The sequence below is a fragment of the Phacochoerus africanus genome, chromosome X (assembly GCF_016906955.1).
Source record: "Phacochoerus africanus isolate WHEZ1 chromosome X, ROS_Pafr_v1, whole genome shotgun sequence".
Taxonomy (NCBI): domain Eukaryota; kingdom Metazoa; phylum Chordata; class Mammalia; order Artiodactyla; family Suidae; genus Phacochoerus; species Phacochoerus africanus.
In genome coordinates, this window is record NC_062560.1 from 97,317,842 (window position 1) to 97,338,593 (window position 20,752).

A 20,752-nucleotide genomic window follows, 5' to 3' on the forward strand; every position below is an offset into this window, starting at 1 on the left:
TTTTTTTTTTGATTGCCTGATATATTAGAGGTATCTGATAAGGATTTGCTTTATTTTTAATTTCTCTTTCACCAAGAATCAGTTGAAAAGTCCAATGGTTCTGCTTTCTGGCAGCATTTCTGCACCAAAATGCAATTCTGGCATTATGAGTCTAAAAGTATCCTGATATTCTATTTAGCAGCAATAATATTTCATATTGAATCAATGTTGTCTTGGACACCAAATTGACCACTCAGCAAGTGGTGACTGACGTCCAGTTTTAACTTTCTGTTATGATGGGGGAAGTTTCACAATTGGAAAGTTGCTCACACTCCATTTAACGTTATAGCTAGATGGAATTACAATCATTTTGAAATAAAGCCCTATCAGAGATAAATTTTAAATGGAGCATTATCTCTCAGAGTTATTGATTATGTTCCCCTTGGGGATTCATTCCATCTCCCATTTGTGGTCCTTCTTTAACCACCTTGGATAACATTTTGGAAGATGAAAAATACAAATAATAGAAGAGTTATTTTCTGGAATGTGGTGACGTTTGTCATATTTCAGATCTACAAACCATTGCAACATTAATTTTTCATATTTTCCTTTTAAATATAGGCTCATTTCTTTACAGCCTTACACTAAAATTAAAACGTCAGCTACACATCAACATCAAAAAGTTCCAAATGGAATTTGGTGGTGGTGACAGGAACTCTAAAGATATTGGTTCTTCTCAGGTTATTCTTCATATGCATATTCCTCCTTTAACGCTACTGAAAAAGCATCCTCTTAAGAGGATGAGGATTTAGTAAATTTAGTCTGTATGAAATTAGTACATTATTTAACTCTCATGATTTATTGTCTCACATTTTTGTTTTCTACTCTTCTTTTACCTTTGATTCACATTTGCTCTGGTGCCTTTCCAAGGCATATTTTCTAGCAAAGTATTGAAATACGTATATATACAGTTTAGGAAACTGCTTAGTACTTTTATCCCACAGCTGTGTTCTCTCTTCTAATTGTCAACTTGGAAGCCCTCTTTGTCAAAACATGCTTTGAAAGTCCAAGAAAAAGAGGATCCACAAGAGTTGCCACAAAATTTATATGTCATTTAAAATAATCCTTTTTTTCTCTCTTGGCTGTTCCCAGTGTGTATGTAAATATTTACACGAATTCATCAAACGCTGGTGTCCTCTCTATTCACAGCACACAGCACGGTGCTAGAAGCAAAAAGGAACCAACTAAAAATAATAATTTCAAGTGAAATCTTCTTTTTAATAACAATTTGGCGAGGACAATAATGACTGTAAATGTAGATATATGGAGTTGCTTTACATGGTGAGTAATAAAGGATGTAGATGGTTAGACTTCAGAGAGATGGAAAAGATGATGGCGATGATTTCAACTGTAAATAATGATATGAGTGATTATGCAGGCAGAGGTAGAAGCACACAATGGAAAGTGAATACATCTGTATGAATGTATCAGGGGTTCGCTTTGTGAAATAGGAACAAATAAAACTGAAAAGAGACTGGAAAATATAGAGATTCTGAAATACAAAGATGAGCCTGTCCTCCTTATGACAGGCTGTACCTTGCGAGTTTCATCTTCTTAATAAGTGGGGCATGGAATTGGTCTTGCAGCTCAAAATCTGGTATAGCTTGTCTAAGAAAACCTAAGCCCATACCTGCTAACTGAGCAAGTTTATGAAATCTGTATGTTTTGGATGCTGCATTGGTTTTCTTATTTGATCTGTAATTCCTTTTGTTGGAATTAGAATCCTAAAGTGAATCATTGTCACTTTTGCTGACGCCTTCCTTTTAGGGGCTACATTTAGCATTCTCTGTTTCCATTTTAAGGCTAGTATCATGTTGTAAACATAGAACCATGGTGTGAAAATCCCCCTGATTGTAAATATCACAACTACTTTGAAAACACTGCTGCCATATCACAACCACTATATATATCAAATAATCCCAGGTATCACTAATATGGGTTAAACCCAAGATTGCTTTGCCCCTTTGTGTTGTAACTTGAACAAACTTCTCACCCCAAAGTCTATTTCCTCACAGAGCCTTATCATCTGTTTCCAGCTCCTTCCTCTTCACTACCGGTTTGATGCTGCCCTAGTGTTTCTCACAAACGATGCAAAACAAGATCAAGTCTTCTGTCTTATAATGGTCTCTGGTTTATAGAGCCAAAATTCATAGATTGTCAGATCTGTGAAGAACCTTAGAATTAGATTAACAAATCTAAACTCTTCATTTTACAGAGAAGGAAATCTAAGACTTAGTACTTACACAGACTTTCCTGAGGTCTATAATTAATACAAAAGCCAGTGCCTCTTTCTGTTTATATGTCCCCAGATTTTTTTAGAGAGCAAATGGGCAAAGGTGTTAGCAAAATAGCCCTCAAAACATGGAAGAAATTTCTTCCTGTTTCCCAGCAAAGCTATTTCACATGCTCATCATTGTTCTCAACTACTTTCTCTACCACTTCCCTTTCTCCTTTACAGCTGGTGATCATGTCTCCTACTTCACAGAGAAAATGTATGTGACACATTAAGTATAATAGATCAGTAAATGTTGGCTATAATTACTTATCTTACTTCTTCTATTGTTAGAACCAGAACTTGGGATCTCTCATAACTTTCACCCCAATCTATGCATTCTATAGTCACACCCATTCTTAAAACTTCACATTTTCCCCTAAAGAGAACACTTTATTGCAGCTAATCCATTTATCTCTTTTCTGGATTTGAGTTCTTCCCATCCTTTCAGGGACCTCCTCTCTTTTGACATATGTTGATAATACAGTAATTGTAACTTTTCTCTTTGCATTCTGGTTTCTTTTAGCATAAATACATGTTAAAGCTCCTCTCATTAAAAAAAAATCTCAATCCTTTTATTGTATTCCTTCCTCCCTTGGGTTACAAACTTCCAAAAAGTATAGTCTACTGTAACATATCCATTTCATCTCTACTTTTTTTTCTTTTTACTCCCACACCTGTGATATATGGAAGTCCCTATACATTGCTAAATTGGAAATTGTTATTACCCCCATTTCACAGATAAGAAAACTGAGGCTCAGGTGATGGAAAATTTGCCTAAAGACACAGTGTTAGACAAGTGATAAATCTGAGATTTGAATCCAGATATATTTGACCAAAGGATTCTTAAAACTATACAGTAATACCCTCTAGTCCCAAGATTGAAGTAGAAGGACTTCTCCATGGTGAATGGTTTGATTTTAGAGTTAATTATACGGTATTTTAACTGTTTAGTTGGCTGCTCCCATACCTCCCACCAAACAGTTGAGTTCCTTGAGGCCAGGCAATGCCCCTTTTGTCTATGTATGCATATTGCTTAGAGAAGTGTCTGGCACAATGTAAACCCTCAATAAATGTTTACTGAATACTTACATTCTATAAATGTGTGCACAGTTTATTATTTCCCCAGAATGGTAGTTCGGAATCAGTTAAATTCACAAATTTATTTAACAAGTTTTACAGATGGGAATTAATCTCTAAGGGAGTCAGCAACTGGCAAAATTTACATTTTCAATCACTTTATTGAGATTCTGTTGGTGGTAGGGTGGTGGGAGTAAGGAAGAGAAGAGCACATGTTTTGCATTTTATAAGCTTTAAAATGTGACTTCAGAGAGCGGATAACTCCCTTTTTTGTGGCAGAAATTTAACAGCATTATATTTACTAAGTGGTTCTCTGAGAAAAAATTGAGTTCCATCTTTGGCCCAAGGTTTACTTAAATACGAAAATATGTGAAGGAGCAACTAAGATTAATTAAGATTTTCAGAAGAATGATTTTGATTTCATAAAGTTAGAGACAGATATAGAAAGCCAGATATAGTTGATATAAATCAACCATGATAACCACAAGTATAGAAAAATGAAAAACAATTTTGAGGATTTCTCTTAGAAATAGGTGTGTCGAATATCACATACCTGTGCTGATGAAATAAATCTATTTTGCCATCCTTGTGTAATTCTGCCCTGGCAGCTTCCAGAGATCGGTGGTCTTAAGAAAGAAATGCAGTAACTATTGTTAAGTTTCTTTCTGGGCTGCAAACTTTGTGGATCCAGAATCTGGTGAAGGTTGTAGTTCAGAATTTCTCTCCCTGGCTTGGCTGCACCCAAATCCTCTCTCCTTTGAACCCAGTCAGGCTCCTCTGAGTCCTCTTTTTGACAAGGCCTCACCCTTGAATTCTATCCTTGGCTGATTTATTCCAGTATTAGCAAGAGTCCTGCTGGGTCAATTTAATGAAAATCACCCAAGCTTTATATTTGATTAAATTCCTCATCTCTCACCTTCAATATCTTATCATACTGGCCTGCCTTCAGCAAAATCTTCTCATGTCAGTTTAACCAAACCCCCCCCACCTCAAAGGTTTCCTTTTATTAATTTTCCATCCATTGACTCCCACTCTGCTCTTTGGCTACGCATTCTTACTTTTCCTAGTAGGAGTTCATCTCAATTTCTCTCGTCTACTATAAAAACTCCATTACAGTTGTCCCACCCTTGAATAAAAACCTGCCTAACCATCTTTAACAAGTGTAATGAATATTTTTTTCTTGAGCATACCATACCCAATTTTGAGGATTTACATGATTAAGCTTTCTTACTAAATAAGGTTATAGCTCCACAAAGTAAATAATTATACTTTTGACCTAATGGAGGTTTACTACATAACTGGTAAATTATTAATGATAACTAAGAATTTGTCAGGTAAAAGAACACTACAGAGAAAGGAAGAGGGCAGATCTAGGACACTTAGAAGAAATTTAGGGGGTGTCAGGCAATTGTGATCACAATCCCAGAGGTACAAACAACAGTCAATAAAGAAGAGAGTCAAGCCAGTGTTGAAAATATCAGGGAAGAGGTGGCAGAGAATGAGTTTCTGGTTGGATCTGAGCAAGGAAATGCATGATTTCCTTGGGTAATTGACAGAAAATAGAAATGGGAAGGGAAACACAGGGATTTGAGAATAAGGCAACAGAATCAATGTATAAATTTAAAGTGACATCAGTAGCTCGATTGACCTGATCTTGAATTCCCGAAATAGTGATCTAAACTCCTTTCTATTTACCCTGGCCAGGAATAGTTCTGGCTACAAAACCAAGAGAAGAAAGTAGTTAATATTTCTTAACTGTAAACTTTAAGAGAATTTAGTGACAGCCTGTAATATCACTTTATACCCTCCTCCCCATGATCCACAAAACAAGGTAGATGACTGATCCCTTTACCCTATGGGGTGACTCACTCTGGCCTCCAGGTAGAAAGACTTTCTTTAGTAACAGCACTTTATCTTCTGATTGATGTTCCTTAATGTATTTTTCCTCTCTGTGGAGCTCCAGATGTCCTGTCCATTGGCTATTCTCAATGTCAGATAACTCCTAAGATGTTAGGATCATCGTATGTCTTCTTGGAATGATGGTTGGCATTTCTGAGGTTGCTTTCCTCCATGTACAGATGGCCAATATCCTATATCTATTGATTGAGTCTACAGGACGCTGGTCAGCATCACCAAAGTCTCTCTTCCTGAATACTGCTTGTGGCTGTCTCCCAGCACCTTTCCAGGATAGCCAGTACCAATGCTCCCATTGAGCCCTCTAGTGGCAGTTATGGAAACATTCAGCTTCTTCAGAGATTGGCTCACTTAAATTAATACAGTACCTTTTGATTTAGCCTAGGCAATTAAATCTAAGCCGAAACAGAATGGAGACCTATTGAACAGTTCCTGGTCTTCCAGTGAACTCTCATACCCTCAAATGTAGTTTTCCTGTCATGTGACAGGATAAAAAACATTATTTCTTCTCTCTAAATGCTATCTCAAATTATCTAGTGGATTTGGTAACAGGCCCCAAAATATCTCAAGACAAATGATTTAGGTAACTCTAAAAAAAATCTCTAATTTACAGAAGAAAATGACTTTAAAATATCAGATTTTTAAAATATGTGCGAGGATAAAGATATTAACCCTATTGGGGAATCCTTTACACAATGTCATATATTAAATCATTATGTTGTATAACTTTAGATCTTACAATTTTATTTGTCAATTATACCTCAATGAAGCTGGGAAAAATCAGCTATTTATTAAGGCACTATTCATTTAGTGAAATACTTCCAATAACAAGTCAGGAAGATCCTCTACATTTTCAATAGCTATAGCCTTGTATTGTGATAACTGATATTAAGAGTGGTAACACCGAAGCCTTTTATAAACTTCAATATTTAGTGAAATATTACAAAGAATGCTAGAGCAGAGAAGATTCAGTTAGTTTACCACATGTTTGTAGCATTTTAAATCAAATACAAAATGTGGTTGGACTAGAAGAAGAAGGAACAGTTACCTCCAACTGGGGCCAGGGCTGGGGCAATTGGGAAGGCTTTGTGGAAGAGGTGGTAAGTAAGTTGAGCTCTGAAGAGCAAGTCATATTTTCAAGGGTGAAGAAAGCAGAGAGAGCATTTAAGCTTTAAGGTTAAGTGAACAGCATGAGTAAAGCCACTGGAGGAGTGAAATTTCATGGTGAGTAATTTAATTTAGCTAGGGCTTAAAAATACATGAAAGAAAATGTTATCTCAAAGGTATAAAGAAAAGTCGGGGCTAGATTACAGAGAATGCCCATAGAGTACAGCAAAAATCTACCCAATATGACTCAGATTTTCAAAGAGCTGAACTTGCCTTGATTTTATATTTCTGAATGCATCTTGATCTCATGCCCCCACACCTGCTGATAGAAGAAAAAAAATATGGACTTAGTTAAAGGCTATCTAAACTCTTTTAATTTATCGAACAATCTTTTTTATATAAATATCAAGCCAATTCAACATGAAGCCTGCTTAAGAGTATATATTTTCACTTTCAAGGGTATCTTCTTCTCTTCCTTCTTAGGATGGTATCTAGATGCACAGGAAAGTGTATGTGTCCTTATAGCATGGAGAAAAACTTCAATTCCCTGTGCTGTCTTTTAGGTTTTATTGGCCTCTTACCAAAATGCTCCTTTACTGTGCCTGATCACTAGGAAGTCTTCGATAGTGCTTTCTGAAGTGTTACTTGCCAGCATTTCCATTCATGAGGTCTCTACCCTATGCATTCTCCTATTCAGACCCCACACCTTTGACCTTTTCAGGAGTTCTGCATTTCTTCTCTAAGGTATGTGGGAAGGTCTAGATTTCCTGTATGTCAAGTCCTGGCTGAGGGAAACTATTAAACCTTGATTAACTGTGTCATGCTTCCATTTTTTCTCTACTAGGAATGTTCTATGTTAAGGCAGAGCATGCCACAATCTGGTCTCTTTCCAGTGTTCCAGACGGGAAGCAGTGAATAAGACCATTTTGATTTTATCTTCCCTAAAACCTATCTGGAATTTCTTATATGTCTCTCTACCTCCTGTGACTAGTACTGGGGCATGAGTACACTACATGTTTTCTCAGGAAATGAAGTAACAAACATCTTAACCTGAATCCTATAGCCTGAGAATATCTCTTCTATCTGCCTATTACTTAATTTTTTAAATTTCCTCTTCAGTCACAGGAAATATAATTTGTATCCTCCCTGCTTTATAACTTGTGATAAAATGAGACATTTAATGAGTTCCCATCATGGTGCAGGGGTTAACGAATCTGACTAGGAACCATGAGGTTGTTGGTTCAATCCCTGGCCTTGCTCAGGGGGTTAAGGATCCAGCATTGCCGTGAGCTGTGGTGTGGGTTGCAGCCGCGGCTCGGTGCAGGCCGGTGGCAACAGCTCCAATTCGACCCCTAGCCTGGGAACCTCCATATGCCACAGGAGCGGCCCTAGGAAAAAAAGGCAAAAAGACAAAAAAAAAGTCATTTATAATTATATGCTTTGTTCTTGATATTTTTAAAGAGAAGCTTTTAGAATTAAATACTTAAATGGAAACACGTATACACAAACAACTCTTTTTCAACAAATTCTGGCTTCTTTTTAAAAATGATTTTTATTTTTTCCATTGTTGGTTTACAGTGTTCTGTCAATTTTCTTTTTTCAATTTTAAGTGATTTTTATTTTTTCCATTATAGCTGATTTACAGTGTTCTATCAATTTTCTACTGTACAGCAAGGTGACCCAGTCATACATAGCTATATACATTCTTTTTCTCACATTATCATATCCCATTATAAGTGACTAGATATAGTTGTCAGTGCTATACAGCAGGATCTCATTGCTTATCCATTTCAAAGGCAATACTTTGCATCTATTAAACACAAATTCCCAGTCCATACCACTCCCTCCCCCTCCCCCTTGACAACCACAAGTCTGTTCTCCAAGTCCATGAGTTTCTTTTCTGTGGAAAGGTTCATTGGTGCTGTATATTTGATTCCAGATATAAGTGATATCATATGGTATTTGTCTTTCTATTTCTGACTGACTTCACTTAGTGTGAGAGTCTCTAGTTCCATTCATGTTGCTGCAAATGGCATTATTTCATTCTTTTTATGGCTGAGTAGTATTCTATTGTGTATATATACCACATCTTCCTAATCCATTCATCTCTCAATGGATATTTGGGTGGTTTCCATGTCTTGGCTACTGTGAATACTGCTTCAGTGGACATATGGGTGCCTGTGCCTTTTTCAGGGAGGTTTTGTCCAGATATATGCCCAAGAGTGGGATTCCTGGGTCATATGGTAGTTCTATATTTAGTTTTCTTAGGTACCTCCATACTGTTTTCCACAGTGGTTGTACCAATTTACATTCCCACCAACAGTGGAGAAGGGTTCCCTTTTCTCCATACTCTCTCCAGCATTTGTTATTTTTGCACTTATTAATGATGGCCATTCTGACTGGTATGAGGTGGACCTCATTGATTTGTATTTCTCTAATAATTAGTGATGTTGAGCATGTTTTCATGTGCTTGTTGGCCATCTGTAAATTCTGGCTTTTAAGACTGATTTTCTCACTGTGGACTTCAACTCTACAGACAAAAGGGCTTAAATAAAAATCAGGAAGTAATTAATAACCTCATTATCTAATGCTCTCGCTGCTCTACTCTCAAAACTTTGAATCTACTGATTCAAAAAGTGGAAAAAATATAAATATAATATCATAAATTAAAATGTTGGTTTCATATATCTATAGAAATTACCCCCATTTCCCTATCATAGGTGAGGCTCAAAAAATATCTTTGGGTCAGAGCACAAGATAGCTTAGAGGCAGTGTCACAAGAATATTGCAGTAGTATAGATGAGAGAAGATAATGCCAGAATGGAAAGGAAATGATTGAGTTGAAAACTCTTCAGGTGCAGGATTAGTAGCATCTAATGATTAAAGATGGACTGTGTGAAAGAGAAAAGAATAAATAAGAATGGCTTTCCAGTTAGAAGAATATTGTAGATAGCAACTCCACGCCTCTATTAACATAGCTCCTTTACCTGAAGAAAAGACTATAAGATGGATACTAAATGAGATAGAGTAAATAATACTTGATGGCTGAGGGAGGAGTTGATGTTGATTCTGAGCATCTTTTGTTAGAATAACTAGGATGACACTATTGCCATGATCCAATTTGGGAAACACAGTTCAGTAGCAGATAAAGGAATAAAGAAAAGTGATGCTGGATTGGACGGGATACAGTGTTTTAGCCTGTAGAAAAACCATGCAGAGTTACAAAGTCAATCACTTGGAATTAAATTGTGGAATTTTAGGGCAAGATCAGGACCAGAGACACAGATTTGGGAGTCACTAGTGCTAGGATAATAGACAAAGTACTGAAGCAGATTATGTTACCAGAAAGAGAATATAGGCCAAGAAGAATACAGAATCAAGCAATAATAAAACTTAGATGTTTAAATTTAAACAATGGAAGTAAAATAAAAGGGAGTTAGTTAAAGAGATTGAGGGATTTAGAAGTTTAAACTAGAAGGAGAAACTGAAGATAATAGTGCCACAGAAATTAAGAGGAGAAAAATACAAGGAGAAATCACAGAAGACCATTAATAACGGCAATTACTGATCTTTGAGAGAGTTGTTTTTTGGAGTGGCATCAAGGTGCCAGTAAATGGTTTTGAAGGGTGCCTGGTGAGAAAATGCTTGTTTGAAAGAAGGGAAACTGGAAGAGGAAAAATAAAGGGAAATAAAGTTAAGGGAAGTTGCTTTTTGTTGGGATGGCAGAGACGAGCTACTTGAAAGTACTTACATGTAGAGGACAAGCTTACATGGAAAGTGAAAATTGAAGACAGAAGAGAAAAAAATAGGATAACTGATTATGCAGGTTATCAGAGAATATAGTATTAAGGTGGGATAATGAGCTTTGGAGAAGAGGTTAGCTTTTTCAAGAGAGATACTTCTTTTCTCTTTTTTGAGACCAGCACAAAAAAGTTTAGGATGAAGAAAATATGGAAAAATTTTCAACCACAGAAGAGTCATAGTATCTCAATCTTTAGTTAAGTATAATACATTTTTAAAGGCTTCCTGCCTAATCAATGATTTAGTTTTCAGTTTGTTTTTTTTTTTGTCTTTTTGCCATTTCTTAGGCTGCTCCCACTTCATATGGAGGTTCCCAGGCTAGAGGTCCAATCAGAGCTGTAGCTGCCGGCCTATGCCAGAACCACAGCAACGCGGGATCCGAGCCGCGTCTGCAACCTACACCACAGCTCACAGCAACGCCGGATCGTTAACCCACTGAGCAAGGGCAGGGATCGAACCTGCAACCTCATGGTTCCTAGTTGGATTCATTAACCACTGTGCCATGACGGGAACTCCTAGATTTCAGTTTTTATCATAGAAGAGGAAACAGGCATTTGAATACTTGATAAGTGTATATAGGAAATTTACAAATAGATACATTCTTGTTGAGAAAGACAATTACTTGTGTCTAGTCTTTTGACCTGTTTAATCACATTGGAAAATTTGTGACTTTGGCCTGAAACATTTCCTTGAAGAGAGATAAAAGAGGTCTCAAGCCTATGCTGGACATATCTCTTCATTTGAAAATATCTTGGGAATATCTTTCCCTGTTTCCTGTTCTGGTCTTGATCTGAACTTCTTTGTTCTCCTTAAGCACCTGTGTCACATGGTACCTGGCAAACCCACTGTTGTATCTATTCCTTGAGGAGAGGGACAGGGTCTTTCCTTTGAAGGACAAAAGGATTTTGTGTAAACCACCTACCTCATTTGGCTGCAGGGTGAGACCCACTGGCCACGGGAGACCAACACTCACTATTGAAGCTGATCTTGCTCTGGCTCTTTTCTATGTGAGTGAAACATTGTTCCATCCAGTGTCCTTCTTGATGACCTTGACATCCTGGGAATGCTGCCCCTGGTGGTAGAGAACAGGAGTCACTTGCTTGACAGTTTTAGCCTGATCAGACTTTTTATTTATTTTTTAAAAAGTTTTATTGAAGTATAGTTGACTTACAATGTTGTGATAATTTCTTTTGTACAGCAAAGTGATTCAGTTATACATAGTCTGTTGAAAATATAAAGTGAATTACCAATATTTGTTCTCTATGATAGTGCTTCCCTGAGAGCTAGGCATGTTTTGGGACCTTGCTGCAGTCCTTCTTGGTCCACATTTTCAACTGAAATTGTATTTCCAGACATCTTTTTCTTTTATGGGTTACTCTGGTGATATATGGCATCTCTGAAATAATGAAAATAAATATTCCCCTTTGAAAAGAATAACGTACATCAAGACTTATGATGTATGATACTGAACTGCATGGATGAAATTCTAAATGAATATTGATAAAGCTTCACTCATGCTGAAAAATTATTTTTGTAGTCATTGAGTGTGTGTTGCTGGGGGGGATGACGAGACGGAGGGACAGCACTACTATAATCAAGGGCTGTGTATGTCAAAAGACTTAACATGTTATTTTTTTGTACTTTAAGGGATTTGTTGGTTAAACCTACAAATAGCCTCCATTTCTGGATTGGTCACTATTGTTAGATAATAGACTCTGTAGATTTGTGTATATTAGTTCATTTCCTTCTCAAATAACACTGCAAGGTAAGAAGTGTGGAGAAAAGGAAACCCTATTACTCTGTTGGTGGGAATGTAATTTGGTGCAACCACTGTGGAAAACAGTATGGAGATTCCTCAGAAAACTAAAAATAGAACTACCATTTGATCCAGAAATCCCACTCCTGCACATCTATCCAGAGAAAACCATGACTCTAAATATACTTGTACTCCAGTGTTCACTGCAGCACTATTTGCAATAGCCAAGACATGGAAACAACCTAAATGTCCATGGGCAGAGGAGTGGATCAAGAAGATGGGGTACATATACATAATGGAGTATTATTACTCAGCCATTAAAAGGAAAGAAATAACAGCATTTGTAGCAACATGGATGCACCATGATAGAAATTATCATGCTAAGTGAAGTCAGTCAGACAGACACCAACATCATATGCTATCACTTACATGAGGAATCTAAAAAAAAAGACACAATTAACTTCTTTGCAGAACAGATACTGATGCACAGACTTTGAAAACCTTACGGTTTCCAAATGAGACAGGTTGAGGGGTGGGGGATCCACTGGGGGTTTGGGATGGAAATGCTATAAAATTAGGTTGTGATGATCGTTGTACAACTATAAATGTAATAAAATTCATTGAGTAATTAAAAAATAACACTGCAAGATAAACAGTATTGTCATGAGGTTTACAGTGGTTAGGTAACTTGCCTAAGATTACAAGCTGCTAAGAAATAGTCAAACTTTGAATGCAAATCTATGTGACTTCAAAATCCATGCTCTTATCTCTATCCCATTCTTTCTAAGGCCTCACTAATCATCATAATCACCTAGAAAGATTTAGAAATGAAGATTCTCACATTAACCAAGTTTCAGAACCTCTGTGCTATAGTAAGGAGGAAAGAGAGACCATCACTACATATTATCCTACTACCACCTCCTAACTACCACACAACACCACAAAATAGTATCATCAAACAGAGAAATCAGTAAAATCCTGTGGATAATGTAAGTGTAGTGAAAAGAACAGTGATAACATTTTTGGACCCTGTTTTTCTAGTGGAATCCTAGCCAGATTTCTGTTTAAAAGATTCTTTCTCTACAATTTGTTGTTGAGAAAATAAAAGGAGATGGCCCTGCTAGTTACACACTTGTAGTCAAGGTGAAAACATGAAAACTTGCCCATTAAGGCCAGCGTTTTAAGGAGGCTTAGACATCCTACTCAATAAGATATAAGGAAGAATTTGAGTGTCTTTTTTAAGACCTTGGATGGTGTTACTAAGGCTAGAGTAGCATGTTTACACAGGTTCTTATAACTTTAGCAAGTCTAATTCATTCTGTCAAAATAGTATTTTCTCTTATTAAATTCTCCTTGAAATTATTCTAGAAAGCTGCACCATTCTATTCAAAAACGAGTTATATTCTCTTAGCTCCAGTGAGCTAAAATTGGTAGGTACGTAGACAGACAGACAGACAAACCAGTTTTCAAGAGAGCAAAGAAAGTATCAGTGACTTTTGAATAGGTAGTTGTTTACTTCACAGAATAAATCATAGTGTATCTGTGAGTTATATATTTTAACATGACCAGAAATTAAGTGGATATATAAATTGTGACATCTTCAGAAGATACTATCATATTAAAATTGAGAGCTGACACTTTCATTTGGTTTTATGTAGCTAGAAATAAAGAGTAATGGAATTTGGCAAGACAACTATTTAATGATTAATTTGTTCCCATTTTTCTCAAGGATTTGGATTCCAACAGGTATCATATAATTATATAACTCTACCATTTATGCATTCATCTAGAGACTACGTCATTTAAAATTTCTTTAGAGTCTTTATTAAAGAGTTTCCCCATTCACAGAGAAACATGGACATGTATCTATGATAGGTAAGAGAAGGTAGTATTTTTAAACAAGTTATTTAGAAAAAGAAATGTCCTTGTTATCTCTAACATTATACCAAAGAGTCAATCGTGAAATATGTATTTATTTGAGATGTCACTATGTTACCAGTACTACATCAGGAAATCTAGAGCTAGGGCTTTTTATTTTATTTTATTTTATTTTATTTTGCTTTTTAGGTCCGTACATGCAGCATATGGAAGTTCCCAGGCTAGGGTTAAATAGGAGCTGCAGCTGCCAGCTGGATGGTGACCATGAGAAATATTGTTGCCTTACAAAGTTAGAGGTAAAAAAAAGGACATCAACACATTATTTCTTAGAGTCATTTCCAAGGAAAAGGTTGGAGTTTTTTGCTGCTACACATACCCTCACAGTTTGCTTTAGCTCTTTGTCTCCTGAAAAATAAGGAGATTGATGTTTCATTTGACAGAGAAGTATTGTACTTTTTCTATACAAAATTTGAGGTAAATGTTATTTATTGGTTTAATTTCTCATCTCAGGGAGCAAGATGCCTTATTTGACAGCAGTGGCCTTTTAGGGGGAACTGATGAGAAGTAAACTGAAAAAGAATGGGCTGAGACATGTAAACCAACCTCTCAGTAGATACATTACTATCGTACTACTGTATGAATCACAAGAAAGACAAACCCCCAACTTGAGGCAGTAATGGAGTAAAGTAAAGCTGCTGACTATCTCTTTTAAAAGTTCCTTGGGGCCTACTTCATAGTTTTCTTCAAGGATCTATTAATGATCTCTTTTAAATACACGTGAGTAAGAAACAAATACCTTTACTATATTAAATTAATTAATATTGAGAATCATTATATAAAACCATGTTGGACTTTTCAGAATTTGGGAGTATAAAGCCAGGGATTCTTTTCTGTAACTTCTAATAACTACACTAGTAATTACATTAATATTAATGATGATTCTGGGAATAGATAATATTTTTGCCCACTTACTATGTGCTAGGAACTGAATGGGGTGCTTATATCCTGTAGCTCATTTTTTTTTTAATCTTTTCAGGGCCGCACCCACGACATATGGAGGTTCCCAGGCTAGGGGTCCAATCAGAGCTGTAGCCACTGGCCTACGCCAGAGCCACAGCAATGTCAGGTCCAAGCTGTGTCTGCGACCTACACCACAGCTCAATGCAATGCTGGGTCCTCAACCCACTGAGCGAGGCCAGGGATTAAACCTGCAACCTCATGGTTCCTAGTCAGATTCGTTTCTGCTGCTCCACGACAGGAACTCCTCCTACAGCTCATTTAATAGAACAATCAAATAATCAGTTTTAACATTGATTTTATAGATAAGAAAACTGAGGTTCAGTGAGTTTGATTTAATTTGACAAGGTCTCATAGCTAGCAAGTAGTAAGGATAGGATTTGAATCGGGTTTTTCTAACGTGAGATCTTGGCTGTTAAGTGTTATGTTTTACTACCTTCTTACAGTTCTCTGCTATTATGTTAATCTGATATTTCTAAAACTTCCTTCCCATACTTATTTTTTATATTTGCAATAATTGGTTAAATCAGAAATCAGTTGAAAGAAAAGTATCATGACTTTTCTTTAGGAATCAAAGGATGATAATGAGAAATCTATGCCATATACATCTGGCAACAACCTATTAAGTACTTGATCTTTCTTTGGCATGTACAGCCCTGGTTACCAACTAATAGTTCCTCCTTATTTTAAAGGCATAAAGCTCAGGACTCTAAAAGAAATCTCTATAAAATCAACTAGGATAGAGCTTCAAAGCAAAGCAGAAGTTATCAAGAGCTCGACTACAAAGCAGAACTAGAAAAGCATTTAATTCACTTCAGTATAGAGGTGAGGCAAGTACCAATGTTCTTGTTTGACTTTTAACTTTAAATGTTTGAAGCTCTTTGAGAGTAGTGATCCAACTTTATGTGACTAAGAGTTTTTCAAACTGTACCTTTTTAGGATCTGATCTGTGGGGAAGAAGCATAAGAAGGCAAGATACTTGACAGAACTGATGAAATACTAATTTATTAATCAGATGCAATTGACAGCATGATCTACTTTGTAAAAGCAAGAGAGTGAGGCAAAGGTTAATACAATGACATAAAGTAGAAAAGTTATGATGCTTGTGTTATCAATAAAGTCAAAGAGTATAAGTGCTCTGAGACTGTGATTGCTGGAAGGATTTTAAAAATGTGGTTAGAAAGTAGGATAATGAGAGTTAACATTTTCAAAGATGTGGTAGTTTTGAGTGAAGATAAAGTCCAGGGGATAGTTATGGACTTCAGTATCTGAAGCAGAATATGGGTGAAGGTCACTGGGATTGAAGGGTAGACAATGAATTGTGGTGCTGTGATGTGGGACGTATCATACTAAAAATAACCCAGAATTGTAACAAGATTTCATATGCCAAGGAAGGTTATGAGCTGAGCAACAACATGTTCAATGAATCTCAGGGTTGTATTAGGGACCCTAGAAGTCTGATTTCTTCTAACAAAATCTTTGATATAATTCCACTATTTTTTGCTATATATTTCCAAAGGAAGTTATATCATGGTTTTGTGTTGTATCAATATATGCTTATCACTATTTGAAAGGTGAGGGTTTTCTATCTTTCAAAAGTATATTAATATTTTTTTTGTCTTTTTTGACATTTCTTGGGCCACTCCTGCTGCATATGGAGATTCCCAGGCTAGGGGTCCAATCGGAGTTGTAGCCGCCAGGTTACGCCAGAGCCACAGCAATGCCAGATCCGAGCCACGTCTGCAACCTACACCACAGCTCACGGCAATGCCGGATCCTTAACCCACTGAGCAAGGCCAGGGACCAAACCCGCAACCTCATGGTTCCTAGTCGGATTCATTAACCACTGTGCCATGATGGGAACTCCAAGTATATTAATATTTCTTACTAAGTTTTGTCTCCTTTCATGTTTCCTTCATCCTTATGAATGTAAAGTTTAAAAAAAAAACACTCATAATGTTTAAGCACACAGGTTCTAGAACTAAACTCTGTGAGTTTGAATCCTTGTGATGCCATATTATCATTAAGAGATCATAGGCAATTTACTTAACTTTTCTGGATCTCTGTTTCTTTTATTTCCTTGTTGAAAAATAGAGGTAACACTAGCACCTATATCACAGGAATTTGTACATATAACATACTTAGAACAGTGTTTGGCATGAGGTACTTGATTCATAAATAGCAACTGATGTATTAGCACTATGAATATCATTATTATATTATTACTGTTTAGGAGTTTCAGATGAGAACATAGATAAACATGCATTCAATTGAGTCATTCTGTTTCTCTACTTTTTTGAACTTTTATTATCAGCTTCATCCTAATGATGGTCTCACTTACAGTCACATATGGAGCAGCTACAGAAGTTCCATATATTTCATACAGATATGACAGTGTACAGAATCAGAAAGGGAGACACGCACTTGGTGTCTTCTGAGGAAAGAGGATATTTTCAGAAGACCCCAACAAATCTTCATTCATGCCTCATAAGCCACAATTTAGTATTACCCTTACACCAAATACTGCAATGGGAATAGAACCACAACAGTTGGCCAAGATTGATCGACATTTATGTCTGCAGCTAAGAATGGGATCCTTAGCCCATTGTGTCATGTGGGGAAGGAGTAGAAACTTCAAATAAATTGAGTCTTTGCAAGAAAAAAGAGAGGAAAGTAGGTATTTGTAGTCAAGCAACTATTGCAGAGAAAACTATTCTCTAGCCATTTTGTAAAGCCCTAAATGTTGAGTCGCCTCAAATGATATAAAGGCCTATAGTTTTGATAAGTATATCAGGGAAGAAAAAGTTGATTTCCCCAATGAGTCCTTGCCTAGTAAACATTCTGCAATGTCTAATACTAGGCTTATTGGCGTTTGAATCAAATTTCTATTGCAGCTTAAAATTTGCTTATCAAGAGTTCCTGTCATGGCTCAGCCAGAAATGAATCTGAATAGTATCCATGAGGATGCAGGTTGGATCCCTGACCTTGCTCAGTGGGTTAAGGATCTGGCATTGCTGTGAACTATGGTATAGGTCGCAGATGCAGTTCAGATCTGCATTTCTGTGGCTGTGACAGAGACCAGCAGCTACAGCTCCAATTTGACCCCTAGCCTGGGAACCTCCATATGCCACAGGTGTGGCCCTAAAAAGACAAAAATAAAGTTTGCTTATCACAGTTTTGCATGTAGCCAGTTTTATAATTCACACCCAAATAAAACAGATACATTTCCCCAAATTAACTACTTCCTTCCTCTTCAGGCATTATGCATGAGAGAAATGAAAATTGCATAAACTAATATATAATCATATTCTATAATCAGAAGTGAATGTCAGTTCAGTTTCTTGACTTTTACCTATGCTCAAAGAATATCTGAGTAAAAATGCATGAGTCCTTTTCCTGATTTCCTATCTTCCCAAGGCTTTAGAAAATGAATTATAATTCTTCAATTTGTCTTACAATTTGCTGTACAACTGAATATTAACATAACAATGTAAATCAACTACATTTCAATTAAAAATTCCCCTTAAATTGCCTTACACACTTTAGTGAGCTAATTGCAACAACACTTTACAATTAAGCCTGCCTAAAAATCAAACTGTGGAAGCTGTGATAAACCTACTGGCATTGATGAGACAGTGAGATGGATTATCAGATGCTCATAGGACTTGTTGAAGTTAGGAGAGTAACAAATGTTTCTGCGGTATTTTTCATTTCATCGTGGAAGCTCTTTGTGTCCCTGTTGACTGGCAGATATGCAAATGAGCCTTATCCAAGTGTGCTTAGCTTCTAAGACAGGAGATTTCCAGGCATATATACAGCAAGAAGCCATGATACATTCACCTTCAGAGCCTGAAGAATGTATTCTAAGACTCATAACAATGCATTCAATTTTGGAGGGAGACAGTGAAAGCTTATGCTGTGTTTCAGAGTGTTTTGGATTGGAAAAATGTGAATCATTTTTCTACTGTGGGATATACTGATGAGGTATTAAAATTAGTACCCTTAAACTAGTCCAATAAAACATTGAATCTTCTTTTTTTGATTGTTACACATTTCCTTCATTCAAGATTCCTATACTTCTGCACTAGAAGCACATAGTCAAAAAGACATAATCCACAGAGATATTATTCTTTGGCACGGATGCTTTATTGGCTTTAAATATTAAGTTTTTTTTTAATTCAAATTTTGTTAATCCATATGTAGACTCCATCCTATGTATATCAATCATAGTTGAGTCTACCATTTCAGATGGATTTGGAAGTCATAAATCAGAGAAATTATAGATAATTTGGCCTCAGATGAACAACACATTTACTTCTACAACTAAAATTTAAAAAAAAAGAATTAAAAAATGAAAAAAAAAATTCCTGTTGTGTCTCAGTGGGTAAGAACTCCTCTAGTACCCATGAAGATGCAGGTTCTACCCCTGGCCTAACTCAGTGAGTTAAGGATCCAGCATTTCCACAAGCTGTGGCATAGGTCACAGATGCAGCTTAGATCTGACATTACTGTGGCTGTGACCTAGGCCGGCAGCTGCAGCTCTGATTTGACCCCTAGCCTGGGAACTTCCATATCCCATGGGTGTGGCACTAAAAAGAAAAAAAAAATGACAAAAAAGTAAAATAAATGGATAAACAAAATATATTTTTCGTATAGACATAACACTCATCAGCACTGTGTCAAACCCCCAAATCGTCAGAAAGTAAATTCATTTTATCTCATACACTCTACTCACATGACCCCATTAAAGTTCAATTGACTAGAGCTTTGAATTTATCTAACTACTTGTAGAAGATTTTAGTTCTCTACCATTTATTGAAATTTATCACTTGAGATTATAGATTGGTGTTATTAGCTATATGTCCAGTCCCGGACACATTAGTAAAAGAAACTAAGTTTATGCTGATTTATTATTTAGTTGCATGCACTGAGAGCTGTATGTTTGTGTGCAATCAATTAAGCAAAGCACGTTTGCAAAGTCACTGCTATATATCTAGTGCGGTGTTAAGTGTGAAGCGAGGAAGGGAAGAGAAGAGTACATGAAAACTATTCCTAATTCCAGACTAGACCTCCTTGAGAAAAGTATAGTGTCTGGAACGAAATCAATAATTTCTTTCAATTACATGAGAATTAGCCTATACATGAATACTAGGTTCATTTGTGGTTGTCACACTAGAAAAATTCATGTAGATTCTAGAACAGTGTATACAGAATAAAGAGGGCCTAAGAGGGTGAGAGTTGTCATTGGCATGTGTGGAAAAAAGATTGTGCTTGTTTTGTATGATAGAGAATATAACTGAGACCAAAGAGTAGGTAGAAGTTACATAGAAAAAGAAATCATCCTGTTTTAAGAACATTTTTTTTTTCTAACTGCATCTGTTGTCAAGGGCTGAATTAGTCATACTCCTCAATTGATGGCACACTAATACCATTGCTGCTTGCAAGGCCCATATTTGTTTGGCTTGACCTATTTCCATTTCTCATCCCTCCAGGTAATTGCTCTAATCTTTTGATGTTTAAGCCTACTTACAAAATGTGGGAGTTTTTCCTTTTTTGGGGGGGTGTTTTTGTTGTTGTTTTGTTCTTATGTATTTTTAGTTTCCATAAACAGTATTGATATAAAGACCTTATTATCTGTTTTTTTTTAATTTAAGTTTTTTAAGTTCTAATTTGCTGCATGTATATCTATCTTGTCATTTTTTTCAATGCTACATAATCTCCATAATGTACATCCAAAACATTTTATCAAACACCAAGTGATGAGTATCCCAGTCACCTTCAACAACTTTGAAGATAATAGCTTTGGACACATACTCTTTTGTTCTTTTGTAAGAGTGTTTATCCTGCCTGGGTTACACAGTGTCTGTGTACTTAGTTTGACTGAATAG